Consider the following 22365-nt stretch of genomic DNA (forward strand, 5'->3'; position numbering starts at 1 on the left):
TGGACTACAAACAAGATGACTCATAGCTAGCATAGAAAAGCCTGGTGAAATGAATAAATGCATTTACAATACTTTACAAAGTATCAATCAAAAATGCATGTAACACTATAGTGGCCAATGAAAGCCAGTAAAGAGGAAAGTAAATATCAAAGTTATCATTAGAATACATGGTACAATATATAAATAACAATAAGCTTGAAAAAGAGGCATATAATATAAGGAGGGAACAATTTTAAGGAATAAGCTTAACCTGGAAAGAACTGGTAGGAGATAATCTCTACTGGACAATATAGTCATGATTAATTCTATGGCTGGGCTCTAGCATAGGGATGTGAATCGTGTCCTCGATCGTCTTAACGATCGATTTCGGCTGGGAGGGGGAGGGAATTGTATTGTTGCCGTTTGGGGGGGTAAAATATCGTGAAAAATCGTTAAAAATCGTTAAAAATCGAAAAATCGAAAAATCGAAAAATCGAAAAACCGGCACATTAAAACCCCCTAAAACCCACCCCGACCCTTTAAATTAAATCCCCACCCTCCCGAAACCCCCCCCCAAATAACTTAAATAACCTGCGGGTCATTAAAAATCGAAAAATCGAAAAACCGGCACATTAAAACCCCCTAAAACCCACCCCCGACCCTTTAAATTAAATCCCCCACCCTCCCGAACCCCCCCCAAATAACTTAAATAACCTGCGGGTCCAGCGGCGGTCCGGAACGGCAGCGGTCCGGAACGGGCTCCTGCTCCTGAATCTTGTCGTCTTCAGCCGGCGCCATTTTCGAAAATGGCGCCGAAAAATGGCGGCGGCCATAGACGAAAAAGATTGGACGGCAGGAGGTCCTTCCGGACCCCCGCTGGACTTTTGGCAAGTCTCATGGGGGTCAGGAGGGCCCCCCACAAGCTGGCCAAAAGTTCCTGGAGGTCCAGCGGGGGTCAGGGAGCGATTTCCCGCCGCGAATCGTTTTCGTACGGAAAATGGCGCCGGCAGGAGATCGACTGCAGGAGGTCGTTCAGCGAGGAGCCGGAACCCTCGCTGAACGACCTCCTTGCAGTCGATCTCCTGCCGGCGCCATTTTCCGTACGAAAACGATTCGCGGCGGGAAATCGCTCCCTGACCCCCGCTGGACCTCCAGGAACTTTTGGCCAGCTTGTGGGGGGCCTCCTGACCCCCACAAGACTTGCCAAAAGTCCAGCGGGGGTCCGGAAGGACCTCCTGCCGTCCAATCTTTTTCGTCTATGGCCGCCGCCATTTTCGGCGCCATTTTCGAAAATGGCGCCGGCTGAAGACGACAAGATTCAGGAGCAGGAGCCCGTTCCGGACCGCTGCCGTTCCGGACCGCCGCTGGACCCGCAGGTTATTTAAGTTATTGGGGGGGGGGGGTTCGGGAGGGTGGGGGATTTAATTTAAAGGGTCGGGGGTGGGTTTTAGGGGGTTTTGGTGTGCCGGCTCACGATTCTAACGATTTATAACGATAAATCGTTAGAATCTGTATTGTATTGTGTTCCATAACGGTTTAAGACGATATTAAAATTATCGGACGATAATTTTAATCGTCCTAAAACGATTCACATCCCTACTCTAGCATCCAAAATGGCTCTTAATGGTTCTGCCATGAAAAAATATAGCAATCATTACTCTTTTTTATGATACACTTACAAGGGTATCTTTGTAGAAGCAATGCACCTGAGGAAATAGTCCCTTGTCTCACAGAAAGAAAACCCCTTCTTCTTTCCTGAGTAATTTTAGAAATAACAGGAAACATTTGAACACAAAGACCATGGAAAGAAGAAATTATCTTGCTCAACTACAAGAGAAACAAGCAGAGTGGGGTGATCTATTACTTCTAACCCAGATTGCTCCAAAAGGTTAGTAACATTCTGCATGTCCAGAGAGGCCCCAAATGGATGCGGGTCCCAACCACCTTCATCAGCCGAAGGAAGAAAATAAACTTTATTTACACTGGGGATCTTATCTTCAGAACAAAGAAGAAACTCTCAGCCCCATGATTCTAGGAAACTTTATCAACCTTAGGTTCAGGGGGCGATTCCAGTTCTCCATAAGTTCGATCCTCCTGGACAAAGCATCCTATCTTTAATAGTAGCCTCTCTAAAATCATGAGAAGCTTGTATATCTCCTTATAATTTTCCAACAGAGGTCTAAAGAGCCTGCAAATCAATTAAAATAAAATGGATAAATGCAGATTCGGTGGACTAGAACTGGAAATGGTTACACACTTGGTTGCTGCATGTGATCTGCTGATGTCAGAAGGCCTGTATACACCTCTTGTATTCACCTTCATTATTCAGGACTTGGGATTTTTACTGGATTCTGTCTTTGGTTTAAAGCCCCAACATTGTGCTATAGTCAAGTCAGTTTTCTTTAAGCTTTAGGCCTTCGGACCCTTAAAATATCTTCTACCAGTCACTCTTTAGAACAGTGGTACAAGCATTTATCCTGACTACCCTAGACTACTGCAATTCTTTATATGCAGGGTTATCAAAATATATAGCTGTGTTTAAAAAAGGATTTAAAAAAGGATTTTAAAAAAGGATTGGATAAGTTCTTGGAGGAGAAGTCCATTACCTGCTATTAATTATGTTGACTTAGAAAATAGCCACTGCTATTACTAGCAACGGTAACATGAAATAGACTTAGTTTTGGGGTACTTGCCAGGTTCTTATGGCCTGGTTTGGCCTCTGTTGGAAACAGGATGCTGGGCTTGATGGACCCTTGGTCTGACCCAGTATGGCATGTTCTTATGTTCTTATGTTCTTATATGATTGGAGCACCACTATTATTACAAAGTACAGCCACATGTTTAATCACCTCTTGCCCTCTTAGGGAGCATATCTACCATGCACTCTGCCAACTTCATTGGCTTCCCGTTAAGTAGAAGTATAGGATTCAGTTCGAGCTAATGGCCTTGTCTATAAAGCCTGACTTTTTGGCTAAAAATTGATGAGGTATGTTCCTCAATGCTTCTTAAGATCTGCAGACAGAGGCCTACTTATTGCCTCCACTGCTAAGACATGTTGTCTCCACACAGTTCATACCAGGGTTTTCGCTGTCACTAGTCTCACGCTGTGGAACGAGCTATCCATGGAGCAGAGAAATCTCATTGATTATAAATCCTTCAGAAGAAACTGAAAGTGCATTTCTTTCATTTGGCCTTTTCCTGAAATTTCAGGTTTTATTGTTTTATAGATGGATATGTACTTTGTTTTGTTTAATTTTAGAAATATCAGGAAACAGTCAAACAAAAGACCATGGAAAGGAGACATTAGATGAATGCTGGACTCCATAGAGAGAGGAAAAACCAGTAATAAAAAGGAGATGGAGATGCTCTTGTACAGTTCCTTGGTGAGGCCTCACCTTCAGGACTGCATTCAGTACTGGAGCCCATATCTCAAAAAGAATAGAGACAGAATGGAGACAGTCCAAAGAAGAGTGACCAAAATGGTGTGGGATCAGCATGGAAAGATTTATGAGGCTAAAGGATATGACTACATATACCCTGGCAGAAAGGAGGGTCAGGGGAGATATGATACAGACATTCAGATACCTGAAAAGTTTTAATGATGCACAATCATTAAACCTTTTCCATTAGAAAGAAATCAGTAGAACTAGGGGTCAAGAAATGAAACCCCAGGGAGGACGACTAAGAACCAACATCAGGAAATATTTCTTCACAGAGAGGGGGGTAGATGCCTGGAATGCCCTTCTGGAGGAGATGCTGAAGATGAAAACAGTGAAAGAATTAAAAGGGGCATGGGATAAACACTGTGGATCCATAAACGCTAGAGGATAGAAATGAAGAAAAGAGGGTTTGGGGTAGCTTGCTGATGTGGTGGTTACTACCCCTAACCAATAAGCCTTGATGCTGTTGATGCAACTCCAACATTGATCTCTGCTTTACAACAGAGGGAAAAGGGGAGTTAGATTCACACAACAATTGAGGGCTCAGACTTTTATGGTCTGGGTAACAAATAAGCATTGGGTAACTTGCTGATGTGTCTATTAGAGATGTGAATCGTGTCCTCGATCGTCTTAACGATCGATTTCGGCTGGGAGGGGGAGGGAATCGTATTGTTGCCGTTTGGGTGTGTAAACTATCGTGAAAAATCGTTAAAATCGTGAGCCGGCACACTAAACCCCCCTAAAACCCACCCCGACCCTTTAAATTAAATCCCCCACCCTCGCGAACCCCCCCCAAATGCTTTAAATTACCTGGGGATCCGGCGGTGGTCCAGAACGGCGGCGGTCCGGAACGGCCCCCTCAATAGAATCGTGTTGTCTTCAGCCGGCGCCATTTTTCAAAATGGCCGCCGCAAAATGGCGGCGGCCATAGACAAAAACGATTCGACGGAGGAGGTCGTTCCGGACCCCAGCTGGACTTTTGGCAAGTCTTGTGGGGGTCAGGAGGCCCCCCCAAGCTGGCCAAAAGTTTCCTGGGAGTCCAGCGGGGTTCCGGGAGCGATTTCTCGCCGCAAATCGTTTTCGTACGGAAAATGGCGCCGGCAGGAGATCGACTGCAGGAGGTCGTTCAGCGGCGAACCCCCGCTGAACGACCTCCTGCAGTCGATCTCCTGCCGGCGCCATTTTCCGTACGAAAACGATTCGCGGCGAGAAATCGCTCCCGGAACCCCGCTGGACTCCCAGGAAACTTTTGGCCAGCTTGGGGGGGCCTCCTGACCCCCACAAGACTTGCCAAAAGTCCAGCGGGGGTCCGGAACGACCTCCTCCGTCGAATCGTTTTTGTCTATGGCCGCCGCTATTTTGCGGCGGCCATTTTGAAAAATGGCGCCGGCTGAAGACAACACGATTCTATTGAGGGGGCCGTTCCGGACCACCGCCGTTCTGGACCACCGCCGGATCCCCAGGTAATTTAAAGCATTGGGGGGGGGGTTCGAGAGGGTGGGGGATTTAATTTAAAGGGTCGGGGGTGGGTTTTAGGGGGTTTTAGTGTGCCGGTTTTCCTGCCCTCCCCCTTCCCCCGATTTACGATTTTTTAACGATAAATCGGGGGAATTGGTATTGTATCGTGGCCCTAACGATTTTTTGATGATTTAAAATATATCGGACGATATTTTAAATCGTCAAAAAACGATTCACATCCCTAGTGGCTATTACTACCCTTAACCAATAAGTTGAATACTTTTGATGCAACTCCAACATTGCACTCTGCTTCAATCACAAGGAGTAAAGGAGAATTAGATTCAAACAGCAACCAACGAGGGCCCTGACTTTTACATTCTGGGAAGCTGATAAGCATGGGGTTAACCTGCACTGCATGGCAGATACTACCATAAACTTGCTAGGCAGACCAGATGGACCATTTAGACCTTTTCTGCCGTCATTTCTATGTTACTGTTTTTCTATGTGATGATGCCTGTTGTACCTTGACATTGTATTGCCTTTAGTTAATTGTAAATGCTTAGCACAGTTTTTCTGCTATAGGTGGTATATATATATATATATATAAATCTATAAATAAATAAGTAAAATATAGAAAGGTTCAACCAAGTGACATATTTTATTAATTGGAAACTGTGCAAACATTATTACATAGACACACCAAACAAACAAACACTGGGAACACAAACCTAATAGAACAGAAGAAAGCAAAAAGGTTGTAATTATCTGGAGCATTCCTATTCACATCAACGGGAAGATCAATACTAGAAAACTAGATATTGCGGTTAAAAATCTCACTAAATATACTTGTTTAAAGTTATCTGACTACATATAGCCAGATAACTTCAACCCTAACTGGCCATTAGTTGAATATGGCTGGTCAGGCATACATTTATCTGGTTTTGTATGGCTGGATAACTAGCTACTTACCCGGATATCTTCAGAGATATCTGGATAAGTAGCACACCTTAAAATAAAAGTTGTGGTTTTCCTAGCCAAAGGAATACCCCCACTATAACATGTTTCTACGTCTCCCCTGCTGTCCCAGAAAGCTGTTCTCAACCTTAAGAAAACTATTAAACAAAAGATCACTGCTGGCTCAGGCCTCCAGGCCTCCCCATTCCCACTTCCCTCCTTCCTAAAAATCTTTAAATCACCCTTTCTTCTCCTCCCCTCACAAACAGCCACACCTCCAAGGCACCCACCCAATACCTTCATAAGATACCCCTTGTCTATACCTGGATTGATGTGCTAAGCGATCCCAGTCACTTCCAGTGTTACTTAGTTAATATAACACTGGAAGTGTACTATGTAGTGGAAAAGTACACTGCCTTCAAGCATTATTACCTAAGTAACGCTGGAAGTGTCCGGGATGTTGTGCTCAGAGGGGAATGCTGAACTTTGAAGGGAAATAAGCTTGAATATAAACTGTTTTAATTGCATAAGAAAAGTTCATAAAAACATAAGAAGTTGCCAAGCTGGGTCAGACCAAGGGTCCATCAAGCCCAGCATCCTGTTTCCAAAAGAGGCCAATCCAGATCACAAGTGCCTGACAAGATTCCAAACAGTAAATAAGTCCCATACTGCTATCGCGTAGTAATAAGCAGTGACTATTTCTTAAGTCTACTTGGTTAATAATTTATTGACCTCTCCAGGAATTTGTTCAAAACTTTTTTAAACCCAACTATACTATCCGCCTTAACCATCTCATCCAGCAATGAAATACAGAACTTAATAGTATGTTTACATCTCTTCTCCAAGCTGAACAGATCAAACCTCATTAGCTTTCTTTGTAGGGGAGCCATTTCATTCCCTTTATTATTTTGGTCACCCTTCTCTGTACCTTTTCCTCTGTAACTATATCTTTGTTGAGATGCGACATCCAGAACTGCACACAGTATTCTTCAATGTGGCTTCACCATGGAGCAATACAACCCACTGGGGACAGGGACATAACTATAGTACCTGCAGGTAATCCGCTTTGAATTGGCTGAATGGCAGAATATAAATAAATAAATAAAATTATCCCAAAAGTTCTGCTCTTCCGGACAGGACAGGAAGGGATAACACCTTGGCCTTCTGGGGTTAGCAAGTTGTAAATAGTATCAATACTGATTTCTTCAGAAGTGCCATACTGCTATGAACATCATGTTGATGATACCTGTACTAACATGGATTGAAATATGCTTTCTGATGGCCCACTATAGGTTATGCAACATTCTGACTTTGTTAGTCTTCATCTCTATAGCATTTCAAACTCACTACTAAAAATTGGTATATCTTATAGAAATATAGTTTTTCTAGACACCTCTGCTGAATAAGTCTATGCCTGAATGTTATTGTTTAAAAAACAAAAACAGCAAATGCGCAGGAACATTTTAAATTCAAATCGCTCAAATATTCTGAGAGTTGAAAATACCAAAAAGCACTACCTTAGGGTAATCTTTAACAGAAAGGGAAATTTGAGATGAAACTCATTAAATGAGAATAAAAAAATCTGGTAATGTCATTTTAAAATTCTCCTTCATGTTTTGCAAAAAACATACAAAAAAAGAACAAAACAAAACAAGCTATGGATCCTTTTTACCGTTAGGAATTGGTACAGTCATGTGCACACCAGTTTTCAGGAAAAATCCTCTTCTCAATGAAAATATAATCATGCAAAAATAGTATTTACCATGAATGCATTATTACAACTGAACTTTGGTGGTGATGCTATGATACCATAATATTATAAACTTTAAAGCAAGGGCCAGATTTTATAACATGCATGCGCAGCCGCATGCAGCCGCACGCATGTTATAAAATCCAGGGTCGGCGTGTGCTAAGGGGTGCACAATTGTGCAACTAGCATGCGCCGAGCCAAGCAGCCTTCCTCCATTCCCTCCGACCCCCGCACCTTCCCCTCCCTTCCTCTATCTAACCCACCCCCCTGCCCTAACTAACCCCCCCGACCTTTGTGGGAGAAGTTACGCCTGCATCCAGGCAGGCGTAACTAGTGTGCGCTGGCTCTCCATCCCCCAGCCCAGTGCCCCCGGAATGCCCCTGGGCCAGCACCCCGCATACGGCCCCGCCCCCGGAACACCCATTTTTTCAAACCCCAGGACTTACGCGCATCCCGGGTTCTTGCGTGCGCCGCCGAGCCTATGCAAGATAGGCTCGGTGCGCACAGGGGGAGGTTTTCAGGGGTTGCATGCGTACCTTATGCATGCAACCCTTTGAAACTCTACCCCCAAGTTAGCAGACAGAATGCTAGGAAAGATGTCCCATTCTCATTGGCCAATTTTCTTGGTTTTACTGTAACAGAAAATACTATTGCTCATAACAGAAAAAGATAATCACCACCCTTCAGCCACCCAGAGGCCATGATATACTTAACAATGGATGATGAGGGTTTAATGCTTTACCAAGCTATCACTCAGAAATGAGTGCTCAACGTTACAGGTCAATTAACAGGTGGTGTGTCAGAATATGAGAACAAGTTAGGGCTGGGTTCTAGTTTTGCACATGGTGTGTCACCTAGGGCAAATAAACCACAATGCAGAATGTTCACTAGATTATTCCACTGTCAATATTATTAAAACAATAAGAGATCCCTCTCACAGTCAGAAGCTATCCATCTGTGTGGGATACTAGATTTAGATGTAATACACTCAAAGTAACAATGAAGGTTTCCAGTGCTGGAACTGTAGCATAGAGGGATGAAACATGCCACATAAATGTCAATTATGTTTTTATGTTTAGTACCTGGTTTTTTTTTAATATACAAAATACATGTTATTGAGATGGATTCTTCCCACACTATGCTGTTAAATGTATGTCATCTTATAAAACAGTAAAAAAAAATCCTTACACAATCTTCTTTCACGATTCCTGGTATATCATAAAACCAATGAGCATCTTTCAGTTCATTGTAAGTAAATTCTACTCGTTCTGCAATTGTAGCTGGTTTAGTGATGCACTCAACATCATCATCTTCCATGCTGAAGGAGAGTGAATCTGGATCAAATGCAATCTCTCTTTCCACTTGTTTCTTTGAATGTTGAAATGTTCTTCCAACTCATAACTATGGATCAACGATTATTAGTGACCCATTGATATTTGTTTAAGCAGAAGGTTTGATATATTCTCATTGTAAAACAAATTTTCAATCAGAAAACAAACTTCACAAAAAACCCAAAATTATACCCAGCTTCAAGATAAATTTCAAGTAGGAAAAATTATGAGAGCTTATATCACAAAAATGATACTGAAGACAGATCATTCTCTTGTGCTAAATCTGACAAATACAGTCAACTACCTTGGTTCCAATTCTAGGTTGCTCATTTTATTAATGAGCCTTCTATATGGGACAGTATCAAACAGGGGCAGATTGTGGGAAAATAGTGGCCTGGGGGATTTTTCTCCATACTGGTCCAAGGGTACCCAATTACATATACAATATAATTTACATATATAATTTACACTTATATGTACACACCCCTATATTTCGGCATGGTCCTCCCGTATCAACACAGTACTATTTGCCAAAACTCAAAGAATAACAACCCCACCTATGAAAAAGAATACCACAAATATTATACCAGAATCTAAAATATCAATACACCTACTATCAGGAAAACAGAACAGGCCAAGCTACTACAGCTCCCTACAGAGAAACCACATGCTAAAAGAATGCTTCATCTTAGTCTTTGCATGCAGAACACAAACTCTCACCAAATACAGAATAAAGCCACATAAAGTATAAATAGAAATGTGCAGACAAAAACTAAACTGTAAAACGTATCACGCCAGACTCTATACAGTGCAACAATATAAAAACACAAATGTCACCATTCCTCATGAAACAATCAATAAAATCAAGATATATAAATCATGAATTATAAAATCATACTAATAAAATAATTTCAAAACAGCTGATGAATAGAATATCCAATAATTAAAGACTCAAGCAAATTTTGAAACCTTTACCAAACACCAATAAAATATTTCAAACAGCAGGCACATCACATACTACCCAATAATTAAAATGGTAGTCAATCAAGAAAAATGAACTTAAAAAGCCACCTTTACTTACCCTCTCCAGCAGTTCTCCTACTCCTTTCCCTTGCAGGCGACACCAGAAGCAGCAGTAGCTGCTGAAGCTGTCCTCATGGTCCTCTTCCTTAGTGACCACAACCAGTCTCTTCTCTCTCTCTCTCTCACACACACACACACACACACACACACAAGTCAAACCCTCAAGACCAGTTTCTGTCTCTCACAAATCATCTTCCCAACCAGTCTCTCTCTCTCACACACACAAGCACTCACATACCAGTCATCTCCCTGATCAGTCTCACACATACACACATCACCTCTCTAGCCAGTCCCTCTCAATCACACAATGCTCTTGCTCCCTCTTACACACAGGATTTCAATCACACACATGCTCTCTCTATTTTACTTACACACAAGCTCTCAATCACACACATGTTCTATCTCACTTACAAACAGGCTCAATCACACACATGCCCTCTCTCACAGCCACAAGCCAGCCAAAAACATGCTCCATCTCTCTTGCACACACACATTGACACACACAAGCACCCTCCCTGACTCACATATACACCACACACATACAGAAACACCCTCCCTGTCTCACATACATATTACACTCTCACAGAAGCACCTTGCTTTCAGACTTGCAGCATTTTTCACTTTTACTAAAAGTGAAAGAGATGATCCCAACCGTTAAATAAGAAAACCACATTCCTATCAGAAGGTGAAATGACACCCTTACTTCAGGTTCTGTCCTCCAAAGGGAAAGCCACCCACACCGTACAGCTTCTCTTGTTTTACACTTCCAGGCAAAAATGCAAGTGTCTTTCTTCAAACTATCAGTCATTCATGTGGGAGATATGGAACCGAAAGACATCCTTAGTCAACTTCCCTTTTAAATGGGAAGATTCCAGTCTTAGTCATTTAAAAATATACATTTTCTAAAGGCTTAAAAAAATAGCAAAACCGTTTCAGATTGGAACTATTCTAGTCTTCATGCTTAAATTATGCTTAAAAAAACCCCAAACAAACCCCACCTGGCATCAGTATCTTAAATTTGTAAATTTTTTTGATTTAGTATTTGTCTCTACCCACTTTGCTAAATGTTATTTTCCAGAAGAGGGATGCTTAAAATTCAGTAATTTCATCTTTCATCCAACTTTTCAAAAGTTGTGCTACCAGCACAAAAGTTGAGGTATATGTATTATCACATTTCATTTTTTTTAAAACTGGCAGATTCCTTTCTCACATACATAACACACACAACACACGCACAGTAGCAGCATTCCTTTCTCACACATCACACACACACACACACACACACACACACACACACACACAGAAGCACCCTTCCGATCTAAGGCCCCCAGCTGAACAGCTGGTCTCCGGTGGCGATTAGTAGCACTGCTGTTCACTTCTTTGGCCCCCACTGGCCTCGGGTTTAATTTCTTCGGCCCCCGCCGGCCTCGATTTTAATTTCTTCAGCCCCCGCTGGCTGTTGCTGTCATGGAGGGAGCACTGGATGGCCGACGCCAATTTTAAAAATGGTGCAGGCCATCCAGTGCTCCTACCATGTGACAGGGGCCGGCCAATGGCACTGATACCCTGTCACATGGTAAGGGCAAAGGCCATCGGCGCCATTTTTATTAGTGGCAGCCGACGGCCCGAGAGCAGGAGATTGCTCCCGGGACCCCCACTGGACCACCAGGTACCTGTAAAAAGATTTGGGAGGGTCGGGAGGGTGGGGGAAGCTAAGGGATTAGTTTTAAAGGGTCGGGGTGGGTTTAGGGGTTATTTTTGTGTGCCGTTTTTCCCGCCCTCCCCCAAAACGATAAGAGAACCCCCACGAACAATATCGTGGGGTTTTCCTATCATTTTGGGGAACCCCCGATTTCTGATGAGTTTGAAAATATCGATGATATTTTCAATCTTCCGAAGCCCGATTCACATCCCTACTATACTGTTCTTAAGGGAAACATGGGGGCAAACTGCATGGCAGATATTACTACCATAAGAAGCTTGCTGGGCAGACTGGATGGACCTTTTGGTCCTTTTCTGCCATCATTACTGTGTTACTGTGTGTGTACTCATTATTCGAATATGAATAATAAAGCTATTTCTCAGTCTGAGGGTCTGATTTACTAAGACTTTGCGTATGGTAGGGTGTGGGGGTGTGTGTGTGTGTGGGGGGGGGGGTAGCTTAGTAAATCAGGCCTTAAATCATAAGAGACAAATTATTCCTTATTTTATCTAGAAATAGGTGCTTAAATATCTGTCATCAATGCTTATTCTTGTAATGATAGGTACATGATTCTTTTAAATGAGGAAGTGCTTAGTTGGATAAAATATTCAAAATATAGGGCATTTTGCATCCTTTAACTAGATGGCTACAGCCATGCAAGTAGTTTATGGTTGATAGTGGGGGTATATTATAAAAATGGTAATTGCATTTTAATATATAACATTAAATGTGGATCCCGGATCACAAATATTTCACATCATCTCTCACTTTGGCTTGTTAACACTCTCTTGCATCACCTTGCTCTAGCCCCTGCTGGCAAGAATGAGAAATGCCTTTAACACATTATTCCATGCTTTACTGCAGTTGCTGCTAGACTTATTAGCATCATGCGGTTTACAGTAAAGTCATCAAACCAAGTGGTAGTGGAGAGATGAGGGTTAAAGAATGCCTTACTTCTGCCAAGAGCTGGGCGCAGCATGGGGATGAGCATGATAAAGTCAGAGAATTGGGGAAAAAGAGAAAGGATATCAGAAGAAAGCGATGGGAATAAAAAACATATAGGAAAAAAACTTTAGGCAGGAGAGGGAAGACTTGCTGGACCTGGGAAGAGAAAAAAGATAACAAACTGGCATAGGAGAGAGATTGGGAAACCTGAGAGGAGGATAAAAGTTTAAGACAGTTGGCAGTGCTATAAGTTAGAGTCCCACTATTTTCATTTCATATATATATAGACCACCTTTTTTTCCTCTGAAAATGGAGTTCACAGCTATTTACAGCATAGACAATTTATTCAGGACAAAATTCTCTAAAACAGGCTAGGTCCATCCCCCATTTTCACTATGGAATGAAGTAGTCTGTCTCACATAGAAGGAAAGAAAAATGCATTCCTTCCCAGAAAAAGACACCAGCAAATTTATACTTCAAAATACAATAGAATACAATATGACATAATACGTAAAATAATACATAGAAAAAAATTCCTCCAAACAAAACTTTGTAACTGCCACATCCAACCTGGTCCACTAAACCCTACCCTCCTGGTCACGCACAATGAAATGCCCAAACGGGCTATCCCTTTACGTGCACCTCTTCAGGAATGACCTGCCCAGTGGAAACCCCTCCCTCCACCCCACACCTTGAGGTAGGCCTCAACTTTAAAGGTGGCCCACGTTGTTATCAGTGAGAGGGGGGCAGGGCCACCAGGGCCAGCAAATCTAGGCAAGGTTTGGCTGGAAACAAGGGGTAGGAGGAACTGTAGCACTGTGCTCCTCCAGCGTCTACCTTTCTCAGCGCTTAGCTTCTCCTTTCTTGGCATGGCAACTCTCGATTTTAAAGTTATCCCATATTGATAATCAGCAGGAGGGGTGCACCGGGCTACCAGCATAAAGCGGGCCTGCCTCATATTAAAAGATCTTGGTTGCAGTAATCATGATGACCCTGGGTGCTGCCAGGTAGATGTACTGGCTACAATAAATCAGCACAACACTGAGCAGAACTCAAAGGCTGGACTACCAGTGGCATCAAAGGAAACAAAACTCTATACCCGACCACCTCCTAATCCCAGATTTATGGAGCCCAGCCAAGTCCTTTTTGGATTTAATGGCAGGAAGAGTGAGAGAGAGAGGTTCAAATATTAGAAAAAGAGGGGGCAATATTTATGAAATGTAGTTTCCAAGATACTTTCTGTAAGGGCAGGGAAGTGAGCAAAGACCAATGAAACTCCACCTGTTGTCAAATGCTCTCTTAAAGCATCTCTGAAAATGACAGGAGAGTGATGTTGCATGCTCACAGGCTCAACTGATCTCTCTAGGTGTGTGCAGCTGAAAACGTTTTGTTTCTGTCACATTGACATTTTTTTTCCTTTGTTATGTTGTGCGTGCTAATCATTTTAGTGTGAGTGAAAGTATTTAGCAATGCTAAAATAATAGTGCACACTAAACAAAATAAAATGAAAGCACATTCCTTTCCTACTGGTCTTGCAAGAACGGTGTGAGGCCTACCGGCAGTGCAGGGATCTATTGGAGCCAGCAGAGTCAGCTTCTCTAAGCCACATTTCTCATCTGCATGCACTGGGGAAAGAAGGAAGGGTTGAGGGGGCAAAGTGAGAAGGCTGGGGGGAGGGGAAGATACCAGGCTGAAGAGGGAAAGAATAAGTGAGATTTATGCAGGGGGGGAAATGTGGGTAGGAATGGGTGGGGATGAAAGACACTGGGGAGACAAAGAGGAGGGAAAGAAGATGCTACTTTCTGCTACATAGCCCTGGTCTGTTATTACCTGTAGTTTACAGTAGAAAGAAAGCTAATTTATTTTTAACCCTCAGTGCCATCAGGTTTAACTATCAATGCCTAATAGTTTAATTTCAAGCACACTGCTGTCGTAGAAATATGTTTTTTTTCTATTGCATTAATATATAACATTAAATGTTATATAGTTAATGAAGTTAGCATTTTATGTTAAGACCTTTCTGTTTATCGTTTACTGTGTTTAAACTGTTATATGTAAAGCTGGTTGCTAATTTATTGTTTCACTGTAAACCGAGGTGATGTATTGCTATACGTACCTCGGTATAAAAGAATCCATAAATAAATAAATAAATAAATAAATATTGAACATGTATGTTGTCTCTTATATTAATTTGTATATTTCTGCAGTAATACAATACCAAATACAATCTACTGTATTCGGAAACATTGTTAGTTTTTTTCATATACCTTAATTGTGTTATGAGACAAAGATCAGTCTGGTGAAAACCTAATCTTCACAGAGGCACATGTACCAGATGTCTAGCTGCTCAGCTGCTGAGTATCATAACAAGATAATATATGTTTTAGGTTGCATATTTTATTAGAGTAATATGACAGTAATTAGTTTTGAAAACTGTATTGAAAAGGCAATGCATATGAACTCCTCCTGACGAATGGCAAACTCTTCTGATCAAGTTGTTGCTATCATTTATGTTAATGAAATGGCACTTTTTTTCACATTTTATTGTTTCAGGTCTGATTACAAATAATTATGCAACATTCCAGGGATTGTGAACAGAACAAGTAGTCATTGACTATATTTTTATAGAGTTCCATTTTGCCTTATCCCTAGCTCCTTTTCGGGAAAAAAAAAAGTGCCCTATTTAAAAATACATTTCTTATAAATTCAGTCTGAGGATTTAGAAATACTGTTCTTATACATTTAGTGTGAGGATTTATTTTAGATACACATCTTAAAATTAAATTCTGCTGATCTGAAGGCAATTTTGAAGACCCATGACATTTTGAAAGTAATTAATTTATTTCGGTTAGCTTTAATTCCTAGTGTGACCATCAGTGCTTACTGCAATTTAACACGTACTGCACACTTTAATATGCCTGAAGCAATGGGCTCAAGATCCATTCAACAAATGACCATACTGCATGGTATGTTCTAGTGACTGATTTCCTATTTGTTCTAGTGATTGGAGAACTGCATTTAAAAAGATATTTTAGAGATTGACCTTGGAGGGATTAGATTCAGTTGATGTCTCAGTACAGATGATGATAACCTTTAGCATTTAATATCTCAAAATGATTATACTTTACTGGCACTTACAGTATTTTCCTTGACTGTGCTTTAAATCTACTAAAGATAAGTAATAATTATTGTATGTTCCTAACTTGGATTAATTTGAGGTGACAATATAGGGTGGCCAACTCTGTTCCTCTAGAGCCACAAGCAGGTCTGGTTATTAGAATATACTCAATGAGCATGCATGGGAGAGATAGAGACAGTGCATGCAAATCTATAATATCTCATGCATATTCATTGTGGATATCCTGAAAACCATGCCTGTTTATGGCTTTTGAAGACCTGAAATGGCCACCCTTGTGATAATACATACATTTTAGCTCTTTCCAATCTATAGAATATGCTTTTCTGGCACTTGAGTCATTTTAGAAACGTGTGATTAATTCACCTTCTGAACAAACTAATGTAAATATAGGTACAATCCGAAGAAAAATGATAGCTTAAAATGCCTATAGTTAATAGGGAAGTGGGTATATTTTGACTAAATTCTCTCAAATTCATGTTTGTTCCTAAAGGACACACAGCAGAAGACATTTTGAATTTGCAAAATGTATATTTTTTTGTAAAAAAATATATTTCTATTAAGTTGAGCTACTTATAGACACTCCACTAGAAATTTGCATACATTGGAAACCCAGTATATGCAAATTAACCTCATGTATATTTTTCATTGTGGATATCCTGAAAAGCTGGCTGACTGTGAGGTCACCAGCATAGGTGTGGGGAACCCTGTCCTAGAACCATTTAAGCCTCAGACAATTGTAAATCTGATTTGGATGGCTGCCACAGAAGCCTCATTCTTTTCTGTAAGTGATTTTTAAAACTTTAAAAATGTTTCCTAGAATTTTATAAATATTTTCTCTACCCAAACCAGATAGGCCAACTAAAAAGAAAACATTTTCAATTTTTCACTCACTTCTATTTTTAATATTTCAACTTTTTATCAAAATTGAAAATATAAGTGCTTCCAAAAATACACTGATTGGAGGTATATTTGTTCCTTAAGTTTCCCAAGATCCAGTGAATTTAACTTTTTACAGTTCAGTCCTGAAACCTCTTGAAACCTTTCCTCTTTCACATTCCCCAGTCCCAAACCCTTCTTAAAACCAGTCCAAAGAGAAAACAATGGGCCAGATTTTATAAATTAGCGCGATCGCGTACTTTTGTTCGCGCACCAGGCGCGAACAAGAGTACGCAGGATTTTAATAGATACGTGCGTAGTCGCGCATATCCATTAAAATCTGGGGTCGGCACGCGCAAGGCTGCCCAAAATCGGTAGCCTGCGCGCGCCGAGCCACGCAGCCTGCCTTCCACCCCCTCACACCTTCCCTTCCCTTCCTCTACCTAACCCACCCCACCGGCCCTATCTAAACCCCCCCTACCTTTGTCGGCAAAGTTACGCCTGCTGGAAGCAGGCGTAACTTTGCGCGCGCCGGCCGGCTGCCCCGCTCCAAGTTCCGGTCCCGGGGGCTGGTCCGGAGGTCGTGGCCATGCCCCTGGAACGCCCCCAGGCCGAAACCATGCCCGCGGCACTGCCCCCGAAACGGTGTGTCACACGCGACACACCCCCAAAATGCCGCATCACTGCCGGCACGCCCCCGACATGCCCCTCCATGCAAGCCCCGGGATTTACGCGCGTCCCGGGGCTTGCACGCGCCACCGAGCCTATGCAAAATAGGTTTGGCGCGCGCAGGGGGGGGGGGTTGGGGTAGGTTTTCGGGGGGTACGCGCGTATCCGCCATGACACGCATATTACTGGTCCGTGTGCGCGCACCTAAGTGATCCATGAGCAAGATGGCGGTCAGGAGCACCCACGCTGTCCAGGGAACGCCAGGGAGGGCGGCGGTAGCTGGCAGAGGCCACCACTTTCCCCAATGATATCAGGGCTGCATACAAAGAGGTGAGCATTAGTGGTCGCAGCCGTCTGCGACCGACGGGCGTAACATAATTAAGATTATTAAGGATAAAAAAAAGTCACTCACTATCCATACCTGGAAACCTTTGACTTCTGTTTACTCTGAGATTGTCATGGAACAGTGACAGGGGAAGGGAAGTGCACAAATGTTCTCCTCTCTCATGTATACACACATGTTCCTCCTCATACTCAAACAGATACACAGAAACACTCTTTGAGACCTCACACATACTCACAGACACACATGTTGGTTGGCTCCCTCTTTCTCAGGCACACACCCATGGCTCCCTCTCTCTCAGGCACATGCACACTGGCTACACTCCCTCTCCTCCACACACACACCTGCTGACTCCACTCCCTCTCCTCCACACACACAGGCTGGCTCCGTTCCCTCTTCTCTATATATACATGCTGGTTCCAAACTCTGTCCTCCACACACACTCAGGCAGGTTCCACTCCCACTCTTCCACACACAAACATGCTAACCTCATTCCCTCTCCTCCACATAAACATGCTGGCTCCATTCCCTCTCCTTCGCTTACACACACACAGGCTGACTCCACTCCTTCCCCCCCCCCACACACACACATGCTGGTTCTGCTCCCTCTCCTTCACACACACACACACACACACACACACACACACACACACACACAAACACACACAGAGAAGCTGACTCTACTCCCTCTTCTCCACACACCCTCACAGGCTGGTTTCACTCCCTCTCCTTCACACACACACATGCACACATGCTGTCTTCAGTCCAGGGCCAGTGTTAGCTTTAATCTGCCCTGTGCAATTACTGTGAGGCCCCCCCCCCCAACCCAATTCATTCAGTCTATTACAGGCCTATCAAATAAAGCCTAGCTCCCTCCAGCAATATTTGGGCCTGATTCACTAGCCATTTTTCCCATAGACACAGAATGGGAGAAAAGTGTTCATGAATTAGGCCCTATATTTTTAAAAACTGGCTACCTGCCCCCCCTCCCCCCCCCCAATAGATCCCACATGGTCAAGAGAAGAGTATCAGGAACCTATGCAAACCTTACAGTCTTGCACACATGCCAGCTCTCCCCCCCCCCCACACACACACACGCACCCTCTTCAGACACACACACAAATTATGCATTTATAATACATTTTACATGAAAAGAACATTCAAAAGTACAGTCTTCTGAGGCATAAATATCACAATATGCATATTATATGTACATGCACTGCTGTGGGGACAATTGGAAAACTCTGCAAAAAGACACTTGTAATTCCTATGGAATTAGACTATTTGCAATGTTTGTTGGGTGTAGGCTTGGCCCTCAGAAAGCCATAAATAAACAGAATTACCATTGCATTATAGCAAATCTCCCATACCAAAACAACCATAATTGCCAGCACTCAAACAGTAACAACGTTATCTATAAAATGGCAACACTCACATAGTATGCCAGGCCCTAGAACACCACTACACCTCGTATTAGGAAAACAGAACAAATCAGACTGCTATAGATCCCTACACAGAAACTACATGCCAGTAAAATACCTCATTTTGGTCACACATGCAGAAAAAAGACAGACCATGACCAAATACAGAATAAAGATACCAGAAGGTATAAGTAGAAAAATGCAGAGAAGAACTAAACTAGAACCACAACAAGCCAGCTTCTACATGCAGAGCAGCAATGGAAAAACAGAAACATTAACATCCTTCACAAAACATTCAATAAAATCAAGAAATATAAAACATAAATCATATTAGTAAAATCATATTCATAAGAGTATTTCAAACCAGTTAATGAATAGAATATCCAAAATTTCTCAAACACCAATAAAATATTTCAAAACATCTGATGAATAAAAAAATTCAATAATTAAAAAATGTTCTAATATTTCCAAAAAAATACAATGAAATAGTTCAAAACATCCGAAATTTCAAAATACACCCAATAGTTAATACTAATAAGGATTAAAAATGTCCCTGCTCTCCATACCTGGGAACTTTTGATTTAATTTCATCCTGAGATTGTTGTGAATTAGGGGAAATAGGGATGTACAAAATTTATCATCTCTTTCTTACAAATACACACACAAAATAACATTCCCTCTTTCACACACTCCCTCTCTCACACATATACAAGGTCTCTCTCTCCATCACAGACACATTATGTATGTGTGTGTGTGCGTGTCTGTAAGAGCATGTATGTATCACATTGGCTCTCACAACACACACACACACACACATGCACATAGGCACTCAATGACACACACACAGGTTCTCATACAGACACACACACACACATACACATGCACACAGGCTCTCACATAGACACACAGTTTCTCATACAGACACACACAGATGCATACATAGGCATTCACAGATGCACACACAGGTCCTCACGCAGACACACACACATGCCCACAGACATACATACATGCACTCAGCTCTCACATAGACACAAACACACATTCACATGAACACAGACACACACACAGGCTCTCATACAGACACACACAAGCTCTTACACAGGCACACACATGCATACAGGCTCTCATGCAAACAAACACAGGCTCTCACTCAATCACAGACATGTACACATCAACACATGGCCTTATCCTCACTTCAGGCTGTGGAAGGATGATCTCTGCCACAGTCCTTTGGCTTCCTCGTCCCTTTTCACCATGGTGGTATGAGCTTCTCCATAGCCCATTGGCCTTCCTGTGCTGGGGTGGCAGATGTGAAGTGGAAGCTGTGAGTGCTCGCAGAAAAGTTGTATGCGGGCACGCACGCACATAAGAGGGAACAATGCCACTTTGGCTTCCTTATTTTTGGCTGCCAGCAAGGTGAGCTTTGCTGACAGCTCACGGCCTCTCTTTTTCTTCAGCCACTGGCTGATTGGGCTTTGTTGGCGGCCCTGCAGTCTCATCTTCTGCTGCCACCCCCACCATCTTCTGCTGCCACCCCCAATGCAAATACATGATGTGCATAATTGATCGCACCAGGCCTGCTCCAGCTCCTCTTCTTCAGTTGGGCCGCCAGGCAGGATGGGATACCCCAAAGGCCATGAGCACCTAGATACTTCTGTTGCCAGGAGGGATGAGATCCCCAGCAGCCATAGGGATTTTTCTTGCCTGGGCAGGATGGGATCTCCTGTGCCCAGGCACCCCCTACAGCGTGCCCCCTACTACACCACTGCTTCCTTTATTAAACAGCACTGGTCCTATTAGAAATCCTTGGGGTACTCCACTGTAGTGTCCTTCTCACTCCACTGGGAAGACTGATCATTTAGTCCAACTCTCTGCTTCATATCTTTTAACCAGTTAACAACCTGCAGTAGGACATTGTTTCCTATTCCAAGACTTTTTAATTTTCTGAGAAGTCTCCAAGAGGTACTTTGTCAAATGCCTTCTGAAAATTCAGATACACTATATGGATTGTCTACATTTTCATCAAATGTTATTAGATTGGTAAAACAAGACTTCCTTTTCCTGAATTGGTGTTGGCTTTTCTCCATTAAACCATGCCTGTTCATATTCTGTTCTTAAGACTAGCTTTTACTCTTTTGCCCAACTAAAAATATGGAAGTCTAAATGTGATAGTTTGAGTAGGTAAGGGCCACATTCATTAAAGCTTTTCTCCCATTTTGTGTCTATGGGAAAAACCCTTAGTGAATCAGCTACCTGTTGTGCTCAGGGGTGGACCCTTGTCCTGGAGCAGTGGAGATCAGCTGCCTGGTAGGGACCAGGAAGCACCTGCCCCCAGGGGGTGGAGCACTGGAGGAGACAGAGGCTAGGATAAGCCTCTCCACTGGAAGCCCGTGGTCCCCCCGGGTGGAGCCCATAGGGACCCAGGCCGCTTGGACTTAGGTGGGCCTCGCAGGGTCTCCTAGAGAGGTAGTAGACAGGTTTGCCCACGAACAGCAAGGGAGCATGGTTGGACTTGAGACTGAGGTCAGATGGAACAAGGAAGACCAGAACAGCGTAGGCGATGACAAGGCAAGGGACAGAGCCAGAATCAGGAGATGTAGTCAATCAGGCAGGGGTCAGAATCTGAATGTCAGTCCAAGGAGTAGTCAGGCAAGGCAGAGGTCAGGTTCTGGAGGTCAGACGAGGTCACAAGGCAGGCAGAGGTCAGGATGCAGGCAGCAGACAGGAAGGTCGAGGAACAGGCCGAGGTCAGTACCAAGAGACAGGCCGAGGGTACTACCTGGGGAGATGAACGGACAGACACAGGAACAGAAGGACGCTGGAACAAGGCTGGAAAAGTGGGATGCAGGAACAAAGCTGGAACAGTAGGATCCTGGAACAAGGCTGGAACGAGACTGGAACAAGACTGGAACGAGACTGGAACAAGGCTTAGAACGCAGTGACAATCTAGCACACAATACAATGCCAACCCAATTGCCAAGGCAAGGAAGTGTAGGCAGGGACTTCCTTAAGGAGTTCCTTTAATCAGGGCACACCGCGGAGCTAGGACCCACCCCTGGCCCTACAAGAGGCCAGGCGGTCCCCGTGTGCACATGTAGGGGCGAGGCCAATGCCACGGGAGACGCCAAACTACAACATGAGGCCTGATGCGCAGTGGAAGGCCCGGCGACAATCGCCACGGGACGCCGAGGCCTGGAGGTGCTCACGGCTGCCACTGGGGAGGCCGACCTGGGACCTGCAGAGGTACCAGAGAGGTGAGCAGGCCTGTGCATGGG

Source organism: Rhinatrema bivittatum, chromosome 6 (assembly GCF_901001135.1).
Source record: "Rhinatrema bivittatum chromosome 6, aRhiBiv1.1, whole genome shotgun sequence".
NCBI classification, from domain to species: Eukaryota; Metazoa; Chordata; class Amphibia; order Gymnophiona; family Rhinatrematidae; genus Rhinatrema; species Rhinatrema bivittatum.